This window comes from Arvicanthis niloticus, chromosome 10 (genome assembly GCF_011762505.2).
Source record: "Arvicanthis niloticus isolate mArvNil1 chromosome 10, mArvNil1.pat.X, whole genome shotgun sequence".
Lineage (NCBI taxonomy): Eukaryota > Metazoa > Chordata > Mammalia > Rodentia > Muridae > Arvicanthis > Arvicanthis niloticus.
Genome location: NC_047667.1, coordinates 38,356,717 through 38,380,647, shown reverse-complemented (window position 1 = coordinate 38,380,647; position 23,931 = coordinate 38,356,717). Strand labels below are relative to the sequence as shown.

The following is a 23,931-nucleotide window of genomic DNA, read 5'->3' as shown; positions in this document are numbered from 1 at the left end:
TGGAAAGTTTGCATTGTGCTACTGTTAAAGTCCATCTTCACTTAACAAAGCAAACTGGAAGCACAGTGTGTTGTGATCTTTGTGTGTCATGGCTCTATTGTGGAATGGGCTTGCTTCTATTCTCCTTAATACCAAAGAAATGCAGAAAGAAGGAGGATACATTTGGTGAGAACTGTAGAAGGAGATGGAGGCACATATTTTAATTAATTTCCCTTCTGTATTCATTGCCCTTCTTAGGAGTAGTTTTGGATTTTAAACCTGTTGAGAATAAAGACTGTTTCCCATCTTGATAAAAGCAATGCATAGCCACTTACCTAGGTGCTGGCTCGTGGACGAGGGCTAGAGATATACAACTTTCTGTATCTTTCCAAGAATGGGAGTGGCTTCATTCCATCATAAGCCTTTGCTGTGAAGTTCTATTTCACCACAGAGTGGTGGACCGTCTAACCATGGACAGACACCCCTGAATCCAGCGGGAATAATGCTGCTCACTCTGTCTTTGACAGCATTAGCTCACTTACCTGTTCTGTTAACGGAAACTAAAGCTACTACAGCAGTATCTACTTTTCATTGTAGAAAACTAGATTAATCAGCTTCAACAGATACAAGATCCTGTATTGAATAAACTGCTTTGTTTTTCTCCCAAAGACACAAGTAACAAGTATTTTAAAAGCATGCCAATTTCATTAGTAATTAACTGAAAGAGAATTATAGATTTAAAGTTGAGATTGACAGAGAGTAGAAGGCTGTGTGATAACAAATTCTGTTCACAGTAACACTATTAAAGGGAGCGCTGACTGGCATAGCCACTTGGAAAAGCAATCTAAACATAGAGGCAAAATATAGCCTGTATATGCTATCTGAGTGAAAGTATGCACTCTTGTCAATTGTTCTATAGAAGCCCACCAGATATAGATTAGAATACTGAACCCACTCTTGTCTGAGAGAGCAGGCAACCAACTATCTATTGCTTGAAAATGAATGAAGGATAGGTAGGAATGGAGTAGAACATTCCATTGTAGCTGGAAATTGTGACATACAGGAGGAAAACTGACACACCCTAAAAAGGCTCAGTGTTGAGGGGAAAGAAGAATCTAAACAATTGACTACCATTCATATAAATTAAATGTGTGTGTGTATATAAGTATATGTGTGTGTGTTTGTGTGTGTGTATATATGTGTGTATGTGCACGTGACATATGGCTTCTTGAGATGCATCCATATCTGACCCACATTAAAGAACTGGGAATGGTGTCTTCCAAGGAGGATGGAAGAGGATGAGAAAAGATGAAGAGGAAAAAACTTAAATGAGGATAGGATTTTGCAGAAGCCTGTGGCCATAGCTTGTGGGGATGGAGTCAATGTTCACTCAACTGTGTGCACCCAAGGTCCAAAGAAGAGAGTGAATCTAGCTTCCATCCTGTTTTGGTTAATTTATTCTTTCAAATTTTTATACATATATACAATGTATCTTAATCATAGTCTGTTTAAGATGAATAGCTTCTAGGGGTAGGGACTTGTTAACCCTTTCCTGTCCAGACTGGGATTTTTAACTGGCTTGATCTTATGCTGGTCGTACATAGGTAACCACAGTGGCTGTATGTAATAGTCATGTCAAATGCAGAGAACATGTCACAACACCCCTCCCCATCCTGTGGCTCTTACACTCTGTCTTACTCCCATGGGAGACGGTATTGATGTCCTCTCTACAGCTGGTACTCATGGTCACATATTCTCAGTACTTTAAACAGTACTGTGTCTCTGCATCAACTATTACATGGGGCAGTAAGAAACTTCTCTGACTGAGGTTGGAAGCAATGCAAACCTATGGATATAAACATATTTAGAAGTCAGTTTGATGGGCTGGAGAGATGGCTCAGCAGTTAAGAGCACTGACTGCTCTTCCAAAGGTCCTGAGTTCAATTCCCAGCAACCACATAGTGGCTCACAACCATTTCTAATGGGATCTGGTACCGCCTTCTGGTGTGTCTGAAGACAGTACAGTGTACTCATATACATAAAATAAATCTTAAAAAAATAAAGAAGTCAATTTGAAAAACAGAACCACTTAAAAAAAATAGGTTCTCTTCTAGGACCTGTAACTTCCCCAGCCATATTTTTTTTAAGGATGTCTACAGTATCAAACATGAATCTCCTGTTGTCGAGGTGTCTTCAAGCCCAATCAAGGGAGTGGTTGGTTACCACTATAAACTGTCTTGACACTATCACAGCTGTGGAAACACCTAGCCTTTCATGTTGATATTGTAGCAAGCAGGCCATTGATGTCTTTTCTCTCCCAACAGCCTGTGTGACACCTTCCAGCACTAGGAAAGCCAACTAGCTGAAATTGTCTCCTGATCAGTTCAGGACTGGTTTTTCTGTATCCTGCCAACAAAATGTTGGGTGTCTTCATCAAGGTCTTACCATGTTGCTCTGGAAGGCAACCATGAGCAAACAACAGTCTATATTGTTTTGAAGCCTCCTAGGGCCTCTCTGACTCATAGGGAGGTAAGGCATGTCTGATACTGAGACTTTTCATTCAATAACTCATGGAGTAGTGTCAAGCATTAATGTGCAGTACTTCTGTGTAAACTGCCTTTAAAACGTTGTGTTGCTAACTAGCTTACAGACCAGCGTGGTTTCATATGGCTTCTTTATAACAGGCTTAGTTTTAGTTAACCCACCATTGCCCTTTTATCTCCCACTTCTCTATCCTCATGCCATACCAACTCAGAGCTTTAGCCCAGAATTCTCCCTCTGTTATTTGATATTTCATAGTTCTACTCCTCCTTGATGTACACACACACACACACACACACACACACATACACGCGCACACACACACTTAGATTACAAGATCGCTAGTTTCCAAGTCGCTCCTTCACGTGCGCTTCATTTTGGATAAGCCTTTGTTTGGTGTATTACTTCCCCATTGCATCACTGACTACCTGCGTGAGCCCTTCTGCCCGCAGCATCCCTGCCCTATCCTATTTCACCTCTACTCTATTGGTCCCTCAGTCTCAGTTCATCCCCTTTCTGTCAATGGCCCATTTCTAATTTCCTAGCTTCCACACGTGCACCATGTTAAACAAACAAAAGAAACCTTTTTGAAGCTAAGGCCCCCATAAAAGAGAACACATAAAATCTGTCTTTTTTTCCTGGGTGACCTCACTCTATAATTTTTCTAGTTCTATCCATCTACCTGCAAACTTCATGCTTTAATTTTTCTTTACATCTGAGTACAATATATAATATATAAATATTATTATATTGTACATATATTAATTGCATGTATATTAATTGCATATATGATAATTATGTCATATAAATATATCACATATAAATATATAAATATATAATATATAAATATATTTATTATTATAGTGTAATAATAATACATATTATTACATATTAATAATATATAATATAGTGTAATAGAAATAGATTATATATTTACATATAAATGTATTACATATAAATATATCATATAAATATATAATATATAAATATATATTTATTATTATAATGTATATAAATATAAATATATAAATATATAATATATAAATATATTTATTATTATAGTATATAGAAATAGATTATATATTTACATATAAATGTATTACATATAAATATATCATATAAATATATAATATATAAATATATATTTATTATTATAATGTATATAAATATATATTTACATATAAAGGTATTATGCATAAATATATTACATATAAATATATAATATATAAACACATATACTATATAAAATATATATTTATTATATATTTATTACATTTTCATTATCCATTCATTAGTTGTTAGACATTTAAGTTGATTCCATGTCCTAGTTATTGCTCATAGAGCATCAATGAACACGGGTATGTAAGTGTTTCTGTATTGAGATATAAATATAGGATATACCTAAGAAGCTTTAAGGTATGTTCCCAGGCGTGGTGTAGTTGGGCTATATGTGTCTCTGGGAAAACCCCTAATTGGTTTCTATAAAAGGCTTTCCCTTTCTTCACATCTGTGCCACGATGTGTTGTCATCTGCTGGTATTCCTGATGGCAGCCATTCACACTGCAGGGAAATGGGATGCTAACGTAGTTTCATCTGTATCTCACACTTCCCTGGTTTAGGATTAGCATCCCTCTTTTTAATCTTTTCCTAGAGTAACAGGTCACTAGAAGCGCATGCAAGATGTGGGAACCTTGGCTGGATTTGACCTGCAAAAACTGGTCTCTAGAAAAAGGAAACCTCATTATTTTTAAAGAACATCTAAATGTTCTATATCTCAGAAGGAAAAGGCCTAGTGGGAGATTTGAGCTCTTTGGCAGGAAGTGGGAAAGGTGGATGGAGAAGAGAGAGCAGGGTTTCCACTTATTTACTGGCTTCTCGCGGTCCCATGGTGCTCTGAAATCAGAACGGTTTTCAGGGTTCGGTTTTCATCCCTGCCTTGCAGTCCTGAGCCTCGGGAAACCCCTGAATACTGACTGAGCACTGGGCCGTGACCAGAGCAGTTTTCCAAGAAGTCTGATTGCGGGGATGTGGGTGGCCTCTGGAATGTCAATAGATAAGGCAAACACTGTACTCCATCTGCGGGACAAAGCACTAGCTTTGTTGGGCTGCCGCCTGGCATCTACAGCGTATACATACGGACCTGTTTGTTTCAGCTCTCTAGTTTAAATGTATTGTATCTGAAGACTCCATGACATCCCTACTATTTAAAAATCTCATCTCTGTTTGGTCAGCAGAAGGAGTTGTTTCTCCCTCTGACATTTCCATCTATGAACTTGTTTCTATGGCTTGAGGGACATTCAATGTTTATTTCTTTCTTATTTGCCACTAAGAAACCAAACATTTAAATATCCCAATAATGTGTACCAATAAACATAATGAAGACACATTAGAAAGGAAGCTTAATTCCTTAATATATTTAGCAATCAAACCTATTTGTATGGGGGGGGGGGGGTGTATAAAAATGTAAATATCTTCAAAGAAGTCCGCCACAGTACTGAATAAATAAACAAATGAATAAGCAAGCAACCAAACTTCTGAAATACGTTCGAAACAACCCATTTTCCTTCACATGCAATTGTAAACGTTTGCATGCGTTTTTCTTTGCAGGCACTTCTGCACGGGGGCTTGGGATCCGTGTTCCAACTCTCAAATCCACCCACGCTAAAAGTGGAGGAAGAAAGCTCTGTGGGAAATTCCATCAAAATTAGAGGCACAACCCGAGGATTAGACCTCCAAGTGATAGAAAACTCAACAGGTCCAGTGAAGTAGAGTTTCAAGAACAATATGGGAATTAACTTTGGGCAGGTCGAGTTTAAGATCTCTGTTGAATTTGGACAGCTTTTGGGCTTTTGGTTAAATGCTTAAGTGATCGGCCTAGTGGGACAGAAATATGGTGGAATTTCTATTTGGAAGTCAAGTGGTTCGCCGAGCCACTATATGTAAGGTAGTCCTGCCCAGGTAGTAATTCAGAGGATAGACAGGGAAACCGAGACACAGAGAGTTTGAATGAATGGCCTGGCAGACACAGAAGGTGAACGAGTGGAATCTTATCCCAGACCTAATAGGAAGCAGCACACACACCAGTCCCTGAGATACTATGTGGTTTCCAAGGAACTTGTTGGAAGAAAAGACCAGACAGAGTGGACGCTTAGAAAGAACCGAGTGTTCTTCAGAGTCTCCCAGTGTGCGCTTTGCCCAATAACTACAGTAGTGGCCTTTAAAGTTCAATACCCCGCCGCTGCTTCGAGTCTCTCTAGTTCATCTGTGTTGCTTTCTTAGTTCTTTATATGGTTGTGTCCTCTAAGTGAACTGAGGTTTTCCTCAAGATGGCTTCTCTCTTTCTACTCTAATCTTCCACTTTCTTACATCTTCAGCTAAAACATCTCCCCTTAAGTTTTTAATTAAAGTCAAGAATTCGTGCTGAATGATAAGCACATTTCAAAAAGGAAATCTGAAGGGCTGACTTCCAAGATCAGTTCATCTCTTAAGAGCTTTGTGAGAAATTCAGAGGTGAGAACTTAGCAAAGAAATGTACTCTATCCCTGCCCGAGTGACGATGGAGGGGAATTGTTTGGGGGGGGCTCCTTCTAGTCTCTCATGAGTAGCATCCCCCTATCTAGGCATGCGTACACACATCCATTCATCCAATTTTTTTTCCAGGCAACACATTACTGTGGCCCTTGTATATATCAGGCACTGTTATATTCTGAATCCAGTGACCTCCCCCACCCCAAATACAAAATATCCCCATAACCAGGAGTCTTTGTTTCAAGGTCAGGTTCAAGTCTAGCTCCCCAGGTCATTAAACAGAGCTCTGGCACTTGCCTTTCCTGAATCTACTTGCGCTTCTATTTTCTTCTACCAATTTCCTATCTATTTGGTCTCTTCATAAGAGATAACTGTAAGAGCTCTCTCTATGGGACACACAACTCCTGCTTTCCAGAGCTCTCACACCCTAGTACTACAAACAAATGGCTTAACAATATCAAGAGTCAAGGTGAATTCGGCAATGACGTTCACAGAGGCTCCAATGAAGATTAGGCTGTTTGTAGTGTCTGAACGTCATGATAAGGGTAATCCCGTTCTTCAGTGTTCCTTGGAGGCATTGTCACCTGGTAGAGACCAGAGAAACAAATACAGGCTCCCAGGCATAATTCACCACGTTGTTGCTTCCTACCAAGGAAACTCATTGAAACTCATTTTATTTTATTTTTTCTGGTTGTGATCTGGTTGAAAGTATCCTCCTTTTGGGGGTGGGTGGGTGGGAATTGTGCAAAGAAAGGAGGGGCATTAAATAAATCAGGAGGATAACTTACACAGCATCCAGATAATATAGAGAGAATTGAATAATTGCTTAATTGGCCTTTATTATTTCGAAACGGGAGAAATGGTACCTGATTGCTTCTTTTCAAAGGCTTCAGTGTTACACTTGGTTGGGTGCTTGTCTTCTGTAATGTATTGCTGCGCGCAACTTCTGCCATCTCCCCAACCTCCCAGCACTGCTGTGACATTCCATTTGACTCCATTTAAAGTCCTAATGGATAAGGGGGTCTGCGCTCTGGACCTGTCAGGGCACTTCTCATGTTCCCTAAGAAAACATTGCAAGTCTCCTCACATCCTTCCAAAAGCAGGCATATGGAGCACACATTTCAACTTTGCAATGTGTCCCAACCTTGATATAAAATGTTAGCAAGAGCAGGGAAAATCGTTTCAATGCTGGCTTCTTTATAAGCTCCACTTGTGCTGGCTAGTTGTATGTTAAATTGGCATAAGCGAGAGTCATTTAGGAAGAGGGAACTTTAACTGAGAAACCACCAGATCAGCCTGTGGACAAGCTTGTGTGGTATTTTCTTGATTGATGCTTGATGTGGGAGGGCTAGCCTGTTGTAGGCAATGACACTGGGGTCCTGGGTCCTATAAGCTTGACAAGATCAAGCCAATAAGCAGAATTCAATTGTGATGTAGAACTGCAAGCTGAAAGACACTTCTCTACCAGAGTTGCTTTTGGCCTTGGTGTTTTTATTACAGCAATTGAAACCCTAAGACACCACCCTGCTACATAACTGGTGACATAGGTCTTAAGAATGTCACAGGGAAGGCGTCCTGAGCCAGGGAATGGCTGTTCTTATCATAACTTAGAAGATATGGGTGGCCTAGTTTTCATTTAGAATGTCATTCATCAATTTACCTTAATCTCTTGTCTTAAAAAAAAAAGTATTTACCATTCATACAAGTACATGATTAAATAAGATCTAAATCACTTGTCAAGCTGTATACCTCTTAAACAGTGAGCTCATCTAGGCTGGATGATTGATTTCGGTGGTCTTATTTTCCTCTTTGGTAGAAATTCCTCAAGTTCTAAACTTGTATCTTTGAAGCAGTCTTTTTTTTTTTTTTTTTTCATGACAGAGTCATTTAATTTTGCTGCACATGAAAACAAAACACAAAGATAAGAATGCATTGAGAAAAGAGACATTCATAAGATGCTTGCCGGTGAACTGTTTCCCTGCCGAGTACAAGTCCTTCCTACCCGAGCTGTTAGCTAGCTAATATCTTCACCCAATGACTCCACATCATTAGATGATTTCAGCCGTAAATCTGATGTCGTATGGACAGACCTGGGATGGCCTTGTGCTGCACCTTGGATGTTTATTGTGACAGAAACAGTTATAACTGATTGCCAGTGGGTTCTGTGGCCAGGGACAGTGCTTCCAGTACTACAGGAGAGAGTATCACACCACAACAGTTGTGCCTGAAGGGCAAGTGTGACAAGGATCAGTGGTTAACGTGGGCATCTGCCATTGTTTGAGGTAATCTGTCTGCATTCACACTGCATACAGGAGAGCCTCAAGGACTCTTTGAGGCAGACTTAAGCCCCTGAGATACTGCAGAAGGTATCTCACATTCAACAGGGCAGAGCCAATCACCGTGACTGTGTCTGTGGTCCTCAGCATTTATCCCCAATATTTTTCCACTTTGAGTTTTCCTCTATGAGCTATAACAGAATAGGCCATCATAATGAAGTATATTTGCATTTCCCAACTCAGAAATCAATAAAATGATACTGAGTATTTACTTTAAGAACTAAGAGAAGAGAGTGTTCCGCTCTTCATACCAACAGTTTACCCTTAAAGAGTTGTCAGCTCAGCTCCAAGTTTCAGACAAAGTTACCATCTGAGTTCTCTTGCACAGTGTTTTATTAATCTCTGTCCTTGCAGTTCATAAATTAGTCTGCCCTGTGATTTCCTCCTTGTGATAGCCCCTGGCTGTTTTCACTGCCTTCCCGGCTACAGCAGACAGCTGCTCTCCCACATTCCCTCAGAGTAAACAGGAATTTGGTCCCTGGGTAATTGGATGCTTTCCAGTGTAAGAATTTGAGTTATTCATGAGCTTTGTGGGCTGGCTTCTACTGAAACCAGACTGTTTTCATAAGGGGGCACAAGGACAAAAAGAATTATGAAAGGTTTGAATCTCGAAGATTAGTCCTTTCAAGTGTGTGATAACCTCTGATTTGTCTCCCCAAGTGGTTTCTAAACCCTCTCTTTTGGTCTCTTCCTCTACCTCACATTTCATGGTGGTTACTGGAAATTCACCAAGGAAGCTGGCTGCCTTCAGATCATGCATTCCTTCCAGATCACAACTAGCCTAAACAGATGTGCACACGCTAAGATATAATACGCTGATCATGCTTTCAAGATTAAAGTTTGATGAGACTGTGAGGGTAACTAACTACCCCACAGACAATTCAAAATTAACACTAAGAAAATAATGGAGAAGAAGACATAGTTTCAAGGAGAAGTGTATATTACTCTGAATTTTTAGATAGATTTTACTGGTATACTTTATCAAAGGAAAAATTAATAAGATTAAATTTTAAAAAGACAAAGGAACTACCTATTCATTGTGTCCAGAAATGGAATAAAAGAATTGATTCTAGACTTTTGGTGACCAGCCAACTAGAAGGTGCATCTCCTTTGTAATGTCACTGAAGGGGCTGCATAAGAGCACTGTCCTTCTGGTGTGAACTACACTGTCCCCAAGGCTCTCGGATATTATCATTCTAAAATCTAGGCAGCATAGACTTTGACAGTGAGTTGTTCAAGACTCAGAAACAAGAAATAGTACGTAATTGCTTCAGTTTACCAGACACTCGTGCACCTGTACACACACGAGCATGTCAGGTCTTTGAGACAAGACTGGTCTTAAACTCAAGATCTAAGGCTTGGTTGTTTTTTTTTTTTTTTTTTTTCTTGAATGTCTGAAGAGTAATCTTAGCATGCCATACAACTTTTAAAAATGATTTATTATTTTTTTTATGTATATGAGTACACCATTGCTCTCTTCAGAAACACCAGAAGAGGACATCAGATCCCATTACAGATGGTTGTGAGCCACCATGTGGTTGGTGGGAATTGAACTCAGGATCTCTGGAAGAGCAGTCAGTGTTCTTAACCACTGAGCCATCTCTCCAGCCCGCCATACAACTTTTAAGCCCAATATGTTTCACAGATCAAACACTGGCACCCCAGCCACTATGCTCTAGAGTTGAATGATATAAGAATTTGCCTTCAAAGACTCCTCAGTTTGGTGGAGAATTTTAACACATAAGCCTATTCAGAGTGGGAGAAAGTACAGTAAGGAGGGATGTAGGCTGCCATAGAAACCAGAGTATGACAGGAATCCATCTTGAAAGGGAGATGGCTAAGGCGAGTGTTAGAGAGCAGGCGTGTCTCAGTAGTGTATTGGAGAAGGCTGGGCTTCTGGGAAGATGCTGTCGTGTCACGGAATGTTGTCTTGGTTGGTGGTAAGTGAGGAGTAGTCAGAGAAAGATATGGAAGTAGAGAAAGGCCACTTGGTACAGGTGATGTCCGATGGACTTCCTTCTGCAATAGCTAACCCTTCAAAGAGACACAGCCAGATTTAGGTACCACTAAATGGAGTTCACTCATGGGATCACAAGTGTTTCCTAGATGCTAATGAAGCGACCTAAACCTACGAGTGGGCTCATAGATGGATGATTTATGCATTTGGACAAAGTTTTATTACCAGGCAGGGTTTCTCTAGAAATTGAGAAACTTCTTAGTAACTGAAAATCTTTCCCTCAGGATATACAAAGAACAAGATAAAACCAGTCATGCTTAGAGGGTTCTCACTAAAACCAGTTTGAGCTAGATCAGACATTCCAACAGTCAACCCCATTTTCTTCATTGCATCTGCAGCAGCATTAAAATTTATGTTTTGGAGACGTGTGTGTATGTGTGTGTGTGTGTGTGTGTGTGTGTGTTCGCTCATTCGTGCATTCATGCATGAATTATGGCATGTGTGTGGAGATCAAAAGACATCCTGCGGGAACTGGTTCTCTTTTTCTGCTCTGCTGGCACTGTGGATGGAACTCTGGTTGTCAGATTAAGTCAAAATAAAATGTGTCATGAGTTTTAGGTGTTTCTGAGAGCACCTACCCCTGTGGTGTCTCACAGCTTCATTGCAATCTTGCTTCTGAACACATAACGTTCTTGCTCTGCCTTGTCTTCCCTCCACTCAGTGCCATGCTGATCAAAGCGGCTTAAAAGCTTTGACTTGGGTTATACAGCAGTGGTTCTCAACCTTCCTAATGCTGTGACCCTTTAATACAGTTCCTCATGTTGTGGTGACCCCCAACCATGAAATTACTTTGTTGCTATTTCATAACTGTAATTTTGCTGCTGTTACTAATTGTAATAAAAACATCTGATCTGCAGGAAGTCTGATATATGACCCCTATGAAAGAGTCCTTTGACCCCTCAAAGGGGTCAAGACCTACAGGTTGAGAATCCTGTTATAGACTATTGTTTGGTGATCGATTGTAGCGTTGTTACTGTGCACACAACATTTTCTGCTCCTGTAGAAATGTAATGATTTAATTATAGAAGACAAAGACTTTTCATATTTCTCTACCATCATTTCACAGCATGTAACAAATTAGTACATCTCAGAACTGTATTATCAGGATATTTGATTTTAAAGTTTTCTGTGTGAGATGCTGAATAGAATTTTATATAAAAAATTATTAAGTGCATCTTGGCTTGGGATGTCAGAACTTCCAATATTTCCTGAGTTGACCATAGACATACTTCTGAACTTTGTGCTGTGTTTTTATACAGTACATTGTTTTCAGCATTGATGGTTATAAAATTAAACTGTCCATCAACTCTGGAAAACATTGAAGCTATTCTGAATTCTACATCATCCAATAATCAGCCAAAATTGGATGATGATGATGATGACTATTATTTGAAACAAGTTCTTTCTATATAGCCCTGGATGTCCTAGAACTCACCTGTAGACCAGGCTGGCCTGGCCTCAAATTCACAGTGATTCTGCCTCTGCCTGTCAAGTGCAAGGATTAAAAGCATGTATAATCCCATCCTGCAAGACTGGATTCTTTATGCAATAACTAACAAGCAAATTATCTCAATAGTTTGAAGATTTGTTTTCATCTTTAATGAGTAGTAGAATACAGGTAGACCAAGGGATTGTCTTATTAAATTTCTTTATGGTTTTTTATCATTAAATGTTTGATTTGCATATCTGTTTTCCTTTCCTATGTACTTGGCGTTGTGTAAAATTTCTCAGGTACAAAGGAAGCACTAGAAGGAAAGGTTTGAAAAATTCCACAGTGAAAAATGGGTGTAAGTTTTAGAGTCTTATTGCTGTTGCCTGTCTTGGCAAGCTGCTCACCCTTTGGCAAGACTTCTTTGGGTATCTGCTACTTTATCTTTAAAAGTTGAGTGTGTGTGTGTGTGTGTGTGTGTGTGTGTGTGTGTGTGTGTGTGAAAGAGAGAGAGAGAAAATGAGATAAGTAATTATAGCTACTGATGACATAAAGATATACTCGAGGACTAAGTAAATTCAATGAGCTATGCAACAGATTTGGAAATATAAGTGTAGAGGGATATGGTTTTAGTATAACAAGTACAAGTCTAACTGATCATAAAAATACCCAGAAAGGCAGCTACTATTTTAAAACCCACTTTTATAATGTTCACACGTTATCTCATTTAGTGAAGTTCTGATAGGGAAGACTTTTACCTGAAAGAAAGCCAGGGCTTGACTAGGACAAGTGGCTTGAAGCTTCTCTGACTCTGCAGTGCTCACTTCTGACTTTAAAGGGCCGGCAACCAGCAAGAGATCATCAACGCACAGTTGAAAAGTTTCTGCTTCTAGTGTTTCCTCTTACTGCCACGACCAGAGACCCGGGGAAGGAGTAGAAAATGTGATCTCTTTGCTTTTATTCCATATAAGTGCTATTATTGTTGGCTGCAGATATAAAATGCTGTTTGTGATGGTATAATATTACTCAAGGAAGAACTTAACATAGAAAGCCATCTTCTGCTGATTAAAAACAATACAGGTTTTAATATGCTCTTTGTAATTTTGTCCTTTAATAACAATGGTGTCAAAGAGGAAAATACAGGAAACCTGAAATGCTTGGCCCTAGCTTCCTGATGCAAATCCCATCTTTCTCTGAATATTGAATAAAGAGCAGGCATTTTGTCACATTTGGGACCATGGGGAACTCAGGAAGCTAAGACACATAGCTGTGTTCCACTGTGTTCTGAGTACTCTAGGAAGTTTTCTGGATCACTTAAAAGTGATATGGCTTTTAGAGGTAAATAATATATACATATGTATATATGTATATATACATATACTTACATATTAGGTTTAATAATTGTCTAATACGTATTGATTTAATTGACTTAACCCTGGCTTGGTTTAATGATTCACTGGGTAGATCCCAGCAGCTGTTCCTTGTTGATACGAGCCTTCTTGCACCATCCAGATGTGATCTCAGTAGCTTCCAGCCCATCTTTCTATAAGCAGATATCTATCAGAGTGCTAGCAGTGACCTTAGGATCTGGGAACAGACTTGTGGTTTCCCCCAAGCATGGCTTCTCTTGCTAGGCAGCAGGTGGCAGAGTGGAGCTTGCCCTTTGTGGTCATCTTTCTTACCTGTTTATTGGTGGAGTTAAAGTCCTAAAGTCACTAACTTAAAACAGCTCTGTTTTCTTAAGTCAGTATCTGTGGGCTGATTTATTCAACTTGCACCCCTTATATTGTACAGTAAATGGTGTTCTTTTTTTTTTCCTTGCAAAAGCTTAAAATAAGAAATCTTAAAAGGACACCGCTGTTTTTTGTTTTAAACAAGTTTTTCGGTCTATTTCCTTTTCTCTAATTTCATTAAAAGTTTCTAGTGTCCTCACCTCTCCCATATGCACAAATCTGAAATCAACACCAGGTTATTTTCTTTGTGTACTTAGATTTTTCAGAATACACACACACACACACACACACACACACACACACACACACACACCATTTGTTTGTCTGGTGCCCAAGGAAGCCAGATGAGAGTGTCATATTCCTTGGGACTAGAGTTACAGATGGTTGTGAGCCACCATGTGGCTGTTGAGAGTCAAACCTGGGTCCTCTGCAAGAACAACCAGTACTCTTAACTGCTAAGCCATGTGTCTGACCCCTAAATATGGGTTTTGGGAATTTTTCAAGAAACAGGCCCTTGGGATGAAATTCAGAGATGGGCTGGGGAAGAATAATTGGAAAGTATATGGAAGTAGGGATCTGAGCATAGGATGTTTTGTTCAAGGGTGTGAGAACTATTGGAAAAGCCAGGGGCCAATTGGTTTTGATCTGCCAGCAATGGTTGGGAAGCATAGACTACGGCTTAGAACACACTTCTTGCAGTGACTTGGGAAAGTGAATGGAAGCCAGTGCCAGACCCCAAAAGCAAAACAAGCTCAGAGGACACCCCCATGGGGACTTCTTGAGATGACAAGGTGCCAGTGTGTTCCAAATTCAGTCCTCATCCTAAAGAAAGCCTAACTAGGCACAGTGTTTACAATGAGCGGGGCTAAGAGAAGACTCTAAAATTGATCTAGAGATAGGAACAGACAGCAAAAGCTTGACCCTGAATCGACATAAATTAATTGCTTTACGCGCTTATAGATAACACATGTTGTATTTCCTCATACCAATAAAGCACTCTTCGCAGTTTATCTGCTCAGTGAAACATTTTATAGAAAACCCTACGTAGCAGGGTCTGGTGGTGTGTCCCTGTGAGCCCAGCTACTTGGGAAGCTGAGGCAGGAGGGCTAAAAGTTCAAAGACAGTCTGGATTCCAGAGCAAGTTCAAGGACAGCCTGAGAAGCTTTGTGAGACTCCGTCCTCTCAAAATGAAGAGTTTCAAAGCGGGCTGAGGATAGTTGAGCGACAGAGCACTTGCCTGGTGTGCATGCGGTCTTAGGTGCGGTTCCCAACACCTAAAGAATGAAAGGTAGACGAAAATAAAGGAAGAAAAGGAGGAAAGAAAGAAGGAAGGGGGAGGGAGAAAGGAAGAAACAGAGAGAGTGAAGAAAAGAGGGAGGGAGGGAGAAGAAAAGCCCATGTATGAAAGGTATTTGAAGGTAAAGAGGCAGCCAGCACTGGCAGGACCAAGAAGCCTTTTTATTCACCAAGACTGATCCACAAAAATGTCTACCATAAAAGCTCAAATTAGCAGCCAGCTCATTCCCCTTCCCGGCTTTCTTCTCCCTCTTTCTCTGGTGTAGAAGGCAGAAGCCAACTCTGAGAAGTCTTCCAACACAAGACCTAGGGATGGAACTTAGGTCCTCAGGTTTGTGTGGCAAGCACTGTCACCTGCTGAGCCATCTCCAGGCCCTGATGACCTACCTGTCTGACCAGAGATCAGTATTCCCTCACGCCGGCCCTATCTCTTGGAGGAAGGTGCTATCTGGAAAGCTGTGAAGAATCCAGACAGGTCTTGCAGAGGGTCCCTTTTGTTTAGGTTTAAAAAAGGTTTACCTTTTGTCTAGGTGTAAGGGTCTTGCATGAGGCATTGGACTTCAGTCTCTAAAGGAAGAAAATGTTCGTGGACACAAGGCCACACACTATTTTAAAAGCTGTGTCTTAGTATCAGTTTCTCTTGTTAATTGCTTAGCCAGCCCCTGGCAAGGGACTAGAAGTCATTTTCCTAAACCTAAATTTAACAGACACCTGATAACTCTGGCCTTGCTTATAGAGACTTATGTAAACAGTGTTGCTTAGGTACGGACTCTGCTCTTCACCTTGGCAGTCTGTGTGGGAATGGGGGCGCAGAGAATGTGACTTGCTTGCAAAGGAATTAGTTCCTGACTGAGATGTTCGTTAATCAATGTTCTGTCACATTTAACCTATGGGAAAAAAGCCTTCAACATAATTTGAAAACTCTACATGTGGTGAAAAAGAATCTAAGTTAAGCTATCCATTTTCACTGTAGAGAGAAGAGTCTGTCTGTACACTACATTTTCTTAAAGCTCCGAATTGAAAAGTTCAGAATCGTTACCCAGAGTTAACTTGTGCAAAACAGTGCACCTGCTTGGAGAGCCTGTTCGAAGACACTGGTGCTGGGGTTGCACCTACCCCAGACTCTTTAATCAGTCCTATAAAAGCCTGGGCAGTAAAGTTTTAAAAGCCCCAAAGGAATCCCAACTTGGAAAGTGTTGGTGCCTGGAACAAAAGATGCAAGTTAAGGAATAGTACAGAATGCAGTCCGGAAGAAGTCTGCACAGTGTGTTTGTACTGCACATAGCCACGGCAAGTCTTACAGTTCTTTAGACAGAGAAGGACCATCACTTTGCAAGTCATTTGCTTGTGTGTGTTTACTTGATGAAACAAAAGTCTCACTCTGTAGCTAGATTGGCCTTTAACTCATAGTAAAATTCCTGCTTCAGCCTTTGAAGTGCTGGGTTCACTGATGTGAGTTTTGAAGTTGACTAGTGCGCAGGACAGCTGCCTCCTGATACTGTCCCTGTTCCGTGATTCTCAAACTCGCCTCTGTTGGAAAATTCCTTAAAGATGATTTTTTTCCCCTGCTGGTGAAGACTTTTCTCTAGTTTTTTCCCTTGAAAATAGTATCCTAACAGCATCCCTGGTTTGGTAGCAAATATACAGCAGTAGCTCTCTTCTGTCTTGAAAGAGAACACACACACACACACACACACACACACACACACACACACACACCTGTTTATGCTACTCCTGTGGAAATCTATTCTTTCAAATAACCTGTTGTCTTCCTTAGGGTCTCTATTGCTGTACTAAACATGCACAAAAGCAACTTGGGGAGGATTTATTTTGCCTTACAGCTTACAGTCCATCATCCAGGAAAGTCAGGGCGGGAACTCCAGGCAGGAACCGGAAGCAGGAACTAAAGCAGAAGCCTTAGAGGAGTGCTGCTTACTGGCTTACACGCGTAGTTTGGTCAGCTTGGTGTTTTATATCATCGAGGACCACCTGTCCAGGAGTGGCACCGTCCTCAGGAGCTGGGGACAAACACATCAATCAGTAATTAAGAAAAGTCCCCAGAGTTGTCTAGAGACAATTCACTGGAGACATTCTCTCCATTGAAATTCCTCTTCTAAATAATTCTACCTTGTATCAAGTTGACAAAAAACTAACTAGCATCTCTGATAACCACATCAGGCCTGCTTTAAGGACTTTGCCACATTCTTTTCTCTGCTTGAATACTGCTCCGCCTTGCTCTTTGGCCCCCAGCTGCCTGGATAACTCATTTACAACCTTCAGTTTAAACCTTGCTTCCTCAGAATCTTTCTCTGAGTCCTCCAGCTCAGCTTAGTCTTCCCTGTCATTTTCTAATTACACCTTGTTCTTTGCCTTGTGGTACTTATTATAATTAAAATTAAGTGTGAAGTTTTTCATGTCCCACAAGTTCTGTGACAGCAAAGATTATGTCTGTTTTACCCGAAGTTATTATTGCTCAGCAAAGATAGTTAAGAAAGGGCTTGGGATACAGTTGGAACTTGGTGCAAGTTTCTTCGGAAAGAATTAAAAGCAAAGTGCATGGTTTCTACTTCTAAACTCAGGGAAAGTTTTCTGACACTACAAGAGCATCTTAGGAGCCTTTATTGGTTTTACTATTTATTGTAGAGTTTCCGTTTTGTACATTTAATTTTTTTTGTTACTCAAATTAAAAAAAAAAAACCAACCATCAATGTTTTCAAATGCTGCATTGAATGTTTAATGATGAATGTGTTCTGAAGATTGTCATAGGGTTCTCTTGAGTCATAGAACTTACGGAATGTCTATGTGTTAAGGGAATTTATTGTAATGACTTATATGGTCTGTAGTCCAACTAACCCAACAATGGGCACCTGTGAATGGGAAGTCCAGGAATCTAGTTGTTGCTCAGACCCATGAGGCTGGTTGTTTCACCTGGTCTTCTGTAGAAATAGGTTCCAACAGATGTGCTGGCAAGGAAATGCAAGCACGAGAAAGAGTGAGTCTTGCTTCTTCCAATGTCCTTATGTAGGACTCCAGTAGCAGAAGGTGAGGTCCAGATTAAAGGTGTGTACCACCATGCCAAGATCGAGAATTTGCTTTGTCCCAGGCTAACCTTGAACTCAGAGATCTGCTAATCTCAGTCTCCTGGGATTAAAGGCATGTACTAGCTTGCCTATGCCTAAGATTTTCATAGCTACTATGCCTCAAGATCTCCATGTCAAGATTCAAGTCAGAAACTTGTCTTCCAGCCTCAAGATCTGGATCACAGCTATGCCCTCTGTTTCTAAATTGTAGTTCATTCCAGATGTAATTAAGTTGACAACTAGGAATAGCTATTACAAGGGTTTCTTAAACCAGTGACACAGGGCGAGGCTCTTATTAAAACAAGAGGTTTCTTTTAAAATACACTCCTAAATACTTTTAAATTTGTTTTTTATTCTTCCCTTACACATTACATCCCTACTGCAGAAACTTTTTAAAAGTTCTTATTCTTTATTTCTCTTATTCTTCTCTCCTAAATTAAATGCTCACCATAGTCTCCCCTCCCTCCACTCTTCCCAGTTCCTCCTTCAACCTCCCCACTCTTTCCTAAATCCACTTCTCCTCAATTCCCTTTATAAACAAACAAACAAACAAACAAACAAACCAATTTTCCACCAATATCCACCGAACATGGCCTAACAAGTTAAAACAAGACTAGACAGAAACCCTCATATCAAGGCCAGGCCTGCAACCCAGTAGGAGGAAAAGAGTCTCAAGGGCAGGAAAAGGAGTCAGAGACACAACCCAATCTCACTGTTGGGAGTCCCACAAGAACACCAAACTACAGAACCATAAGGTATATATGCAGAGGACCTGGCTCAGAGCCATATAGGGTGTAAGTTCATTACTTATGTACCCTGCTTAGTGATTGTGTGGGTTGTGTTCTAATGGTGTCCTCTACTCCTTTGGTTCCTACAATCTTTTCTCTCCATCTTCTGCAGGTTCCCCTGACTTCCTCTAGTGTTTGGCCATGGGTCTCTATGTACGTTCTCATCAGTTGCTGGATGACCAGCCTCTGGTGACTACTGGGCTAGGCACTGGTCTATGTGTATAGCAGACTACCATTAGGAATCATTTCATTGATTTATTTGTGTGTGCCAGTTGCATTTCATTTTATCCTAGGTCTCTGCCTCTGGTGCCTTCCTGATACTCGGAAGTATCAGGCATAGACTCCTTCTCATGGATTCTAGCCACGTGGGCTTGGCTTCTAGCAGTGGGACTCCAAACCAACATCAACCCAGAAACAAAACCTTTGACCTATAATTTGTCCTGCCTGCATGATGTGCTGGGGTAATGGTGACTAACCAATGACTGGTCTAATTTGATGTAGAAACATTTTCTGTGTGTAGAGGAGATATAATGCATTTTTTAAAAGGTATTTTGAACGTGTGCATGCTGCTTCTTAGAGTTTCTATTGCTTCATTGTAGCAAACAGGGTGTGACCCCCTCCCCTATGAGGCATGGAGTCCAATGTCCCCCGCAATAAACCTTTAAAAGCGGCCATGTCACATTGTGAAGAAATTGCTGTTATCACATCCACTGAATGGCTTCTAGATTGTAGAAGTAAATCTCCTTAAATCTCAGGGGATGAAATGGCTTATGTGTAAGTGAAAAGAAAATGACTGCCTTTTTCTGATAAGTTCCCAAGAACACGAGCCTTTTGTTAGCATAAAGACTGGGGAAACAAAAGTAACCACAGCCAGCCTGATGGCAGGGAACCTGCCCTGTGCAATTTGGTCTTTTTTAGTTTTCTTTTTTATGTGACCACGTTTTAAAAGCACCCTTGTAATGTGTGAATGAATTGCCAGCACCCTGGACCGTAATGACTTTGCACCTTCACGTGGCAGTCATGAGTAGTACAGATCATGGAATGTTCTTAACCTTCTTTTAGGGCACTGTACGGAGCAGGTGTACAGAACTTGATGAAGTCCGTCCAAAGAACATTTCTTCTTTCTTTAGCAGCCTTCAGTGGAGTGGGTGAGCTATGGCTGGTACTCAGGAACTTTACAGTCCCGCGGGGCCAGGGCTCCTCCACTGCTCTTTCAGGGCTGCGCACGGTAGGGTCTGATTGGAACTCCAGAGGGCGTTCACGCGTGCTTGCTGATGAAGGGGAGTTAGCATCTACTTTCCCCCCATCACTGTACTAATGGTGGCAAAACCCTTTTAGAGCTAGAAGGGAGTGCAGATTGATAATAATTTTTTTTTCTTTTTTGAATAGATAGTCTAATTAACCCCTGGGATTCAGGTGAAGCTGAAGTTCTATGGAGAAGTGGTAGAGTCTGTTTGAACCCAGCACGGCGCTTAGTTCTGTGGGACAGAAATCAAAGTCGGGGAGCAGAGAGCCCTGAATTTCCTAACGGGTTTGGGAAGTTTACTGGCATGGATTCTGGTCCTCAGGCCTCCTTGCTATGGATGCTGGTGGTGCTGCTTTCCTGGGAAAGCGGATGCTTCCGCCAAGGTTGCTCCTCCTTCAGGACCTCTTTGCACACCAGCATGTCCAGTCTAAAAGTTGCTGACTTGGGGATTGTTAGAAGGTTCAGGGCCCTGGGTGTCTAGTTTTATACAGAAGGGCATCCTTTAAATGCAAGAAGAATGTTTAAACAATTAGCCACTAAAATGTGATAAATGACCGCTAGGTCTATAAGGTACTTTCTTGCCTTGAAGTGTGCTAGTGGGTACTAAGGGCTACTTTACAGTTTTGTGTAGTTGAACAGAAACTCCTGAGCATCGAGAGTCCCATGTGTTGTGTTGTGGTCAGTGCCAGGTCCTGTGTGTCTGTAGCTCCAGATCATTCTCCTATGAAACCTTTGCTTCTGTTACTGTCATTTATGTTTGTTTAGCTATTTCTAGTCTGTCTGTCTTCTATTGTGGGTTAAGTTTAAGATACAATTTAGCTGAAATAATAAAAATGTTAATTTTGATAATCAATAGAAGCCAGAAAGAAAGCTCTGGAAGGAGTTGGGTTCAGCCTTCTTTCTTCTGCTTTTTATTAGTAAGTAATGATTACTGGATGCTTCCCATCAGTTGCTAGGCCCTTTATGATTCTCACACCAATCTTTGTCGAAAACTGCTGAGTTACAGGCTGTGCTCTGTCCCAACTCCATATTGTATAAAACATGTTTTTTTCTAACTGTGCTTTGGCCCATAGACTCTTCTTTACAAGCAGTTATTGGATCTATTTTGGGAGACAGAGGATAATTCTGCAGCTGGGTGGACATGAGACCAGCAGCATATATCTGGCATCATCTATTTGACATAGACTGACAAATGATTTATTCCTGGAAGTAGAAAGGGTGCCCCTTATAAATATATCATCAGAGTTAATGGAAAACATAGGACCATAAAGGCATATTAAAATTTTATTAGGAAAACCAGGTCCAAGAATTATGAGACATACCAGATCAAGTAAAGGGTGAAACTCCTTCATCTCAACCTCATAAAGACCTAACACATGGACACCTAACACTGTCATGGTAGCGACTCCTATTATCCTACCATTGTCTAGCCACAAAGCAACCTGCTACCTGACCACCTAGCAGTCAAGGGACTGAGGATAGAGAACTGCCTGTCCTAGGGGCTTCATTTAGTTCAGTTTCAATTATTAATATGGCTTACTTGAATAACCCTACATCCTGAATCTATGACCCAGTTGCAACCATAGCAGCAAACTATAGCAGCCAGCTACAGCAGCCATAGCAGCCAGCCACAAAAGTAAGCCACAGCAGCCAGCCACAAAGTAAGCCAAAGCAGCCAGCCACAAAGTAAGCCAAAGCAGCCAGCCACAAAAGTAAGCTATAGCAGCCAGCCACAAAAGTGAACCACAGCAGCTAACCACAAAAGTAAGCCACAGTGGCCAGCCATAGCAACTATCCACAGCAGCCAGCCACAACAACCACCAGAGCAGCTACAGTTGCCACGACAGCCAGAGCAGGTTCCACAGCTCTAGTTAGTTACTTCATCTCTGCAGACTCAATGGCATCCTTGTAGTTTACAAGCTCTTGTTATTTCAAGATTATTTGCCTCTTGAAACCTTTGTACCCATTCTGTACTGTGTGTGTATGTGTGTGCATGTATGTGTATACACTACATATATGGTTATATCTATATCGATATGTATCTATATCTATATACATACATATCATGTACATACATATATGGTTATATATATACATATATGTATGTATATATATATATATGTATATATATATATATATATATATATATATATATATACAGACCAAGTAAAGGGTGAAACTCCTTTGTCTCAACCTCATAAAGAGCTAGCCATGGTATATATATCATGTATATGTACATGTATATGTCTGTATATATAATACCATATATACATGGCATACTATGTGTGTCTGATATGTGGTAATACATGTACATAATGAATTACTAAGTGAGGAGTAATGTGTGAGAGTTAATACTATCAGTCCATTCCCTTAACCACTTGGGCACTTTGTCCCACAAAGAGAGTTAATATTAGTAATTAAGATTAGAATAAAAGGACCTGTGTCCTTGTTCCCAATAGTTTTCATTAAAATTTAAAAAAAAAAAAGTGAGAATCAAGTAGAAGGCACAATTACAGAAACTTCACTAGAGAGAGTAAGCTAGCCCCTAACAAATGGTTGCCGTGGTGTGTGCTTGTGCTGCAGCAAAGCCATGCAGACAATGCAAGAGAAGGGAAAGATGTCAGCATGTGCTGGGTCAGAAAAGCAAGTCTTCACTATCCAGCCAGACCAAAGGCAAACCCTAGGAAGCCAAGGATGGATTGGCTGTCTTCACTGAACCCAAGGCAGTGGTTCTCAGACTCCACATTCCTTGGAATTAATCCTGGGCTCTTTGGGAAAACCCCAATTCCCAAGTGCACCCCACATAAATTAAGTAACAATGTCTGGAACTCTAATCTCAGAACAGCATTAAAAACAAAGCAAAGTCCGTGGTGATCCCCATGTGTAAACAAAACGCTATTTCTCTAGCCTTTAAGCACCCAACTCACAGGGCTTCTGCTACAATGTAAATTCCAAGTCCTCTGGGCTGGTGGAGTCCAAGTAGGCTTGCTCCCAGGTGGTGCTCATGCCATTCAGTTTCCACTGTCTTCCGCACCACCTACCTCCAGGCACTTGGAATGCCAAGTCAATGATTATCCAATTACAGAATCACTAACTATTTTGCATATAAAGGAAGAAATAATCTTCAGAGATGTTTAGTTTGCAAATACTTCAAAGGGATTTTTGTTTTCTCCTCTCAGGCTTGAAGAAGACAAAAGGCGCGCGCGCACACACACACACACACACACAAACCCACTTCAAACAAAATGTCTTTTGTTTTCTCAGAATTCTCTGCAAGAAAACAGACTCAATAAAAGATAACAGCTTGCGTTGTTTTCCTGTTCCTTGGACACAGTTTCTTCAAATTACATTATTAGGTTCCCTGGGTACAACATTCAAGAGTTGTTCCCAGAGTGTGTGAAGTTCCTGTGGAATCGTCAGCTCATTTACGACTGAGGTACACAGAGCAACGGCTCGGTAAACACAGGATCCTTCAAGCTCTTAATAAAGGTTCATGGCACTGATGCGTTGTTTTCTGGTGCACAGGAAATACATCCCAGATTTGTTTGAGAGATGCCGCAGAGGATAAAAGCTGTAAGATTTCTCAGCCTCTCATCAAAGCTTAGAGCATTTGACTTAATTAAAAACACTTCTTCAAAATACAGTCCATTACAGAACCTCTCAGATCTCGGAGACATGTTAGTTCTGGGACGTTCTAGAATGTCTGTGGGAACTGGAGGACTTGTCACACTCTGGCCTTATTCTTTCTTCACACACCCTCACCAGATCATTTTGTCATTTCTTTTAGTCTTTTAAGGTACTTTTGGGAAAACTGCTTTAAGAAAGGAATGTGTGAGCCACACAATTTTACAAGAGATTCAAACTAGATACATGAACAATGTTCATGTATCTGTCCAATGTTCAAGCCCAGCTAGCACACAGTTGGAGCCCCCCCTCCTTCCTCCATCTTTCCTCCATC

General features: G+C 40.7%; 1 long non-coding RNA gene across 1 annotated transcript in view; it reads right to left on the bottom strand.

Moving 5' to 3' along the window:
- The window catches only part of LOC143443683 (uncharacterized), a 30,310-nt gene extending 6,581 nt beyond the window's left edge, over positions 1–23,729 (bottom strand). The window contains exons 1-2 of the long non-coding RNA XR_013112861.1: positions 22,901–23,729; positions 16,699–16,877 (exon numbers count right to left, since the gene is read on the bottom strand). This is a non-coding gene — a long non-coding RNA (uncharacterized LOC143443683). The remainder of the gene's footprint in view (positions 1–16,698; positions 16,878–22,900) is intronic.
- Positions 23,730–23,931: the final 202 nt, after the last annotated feature.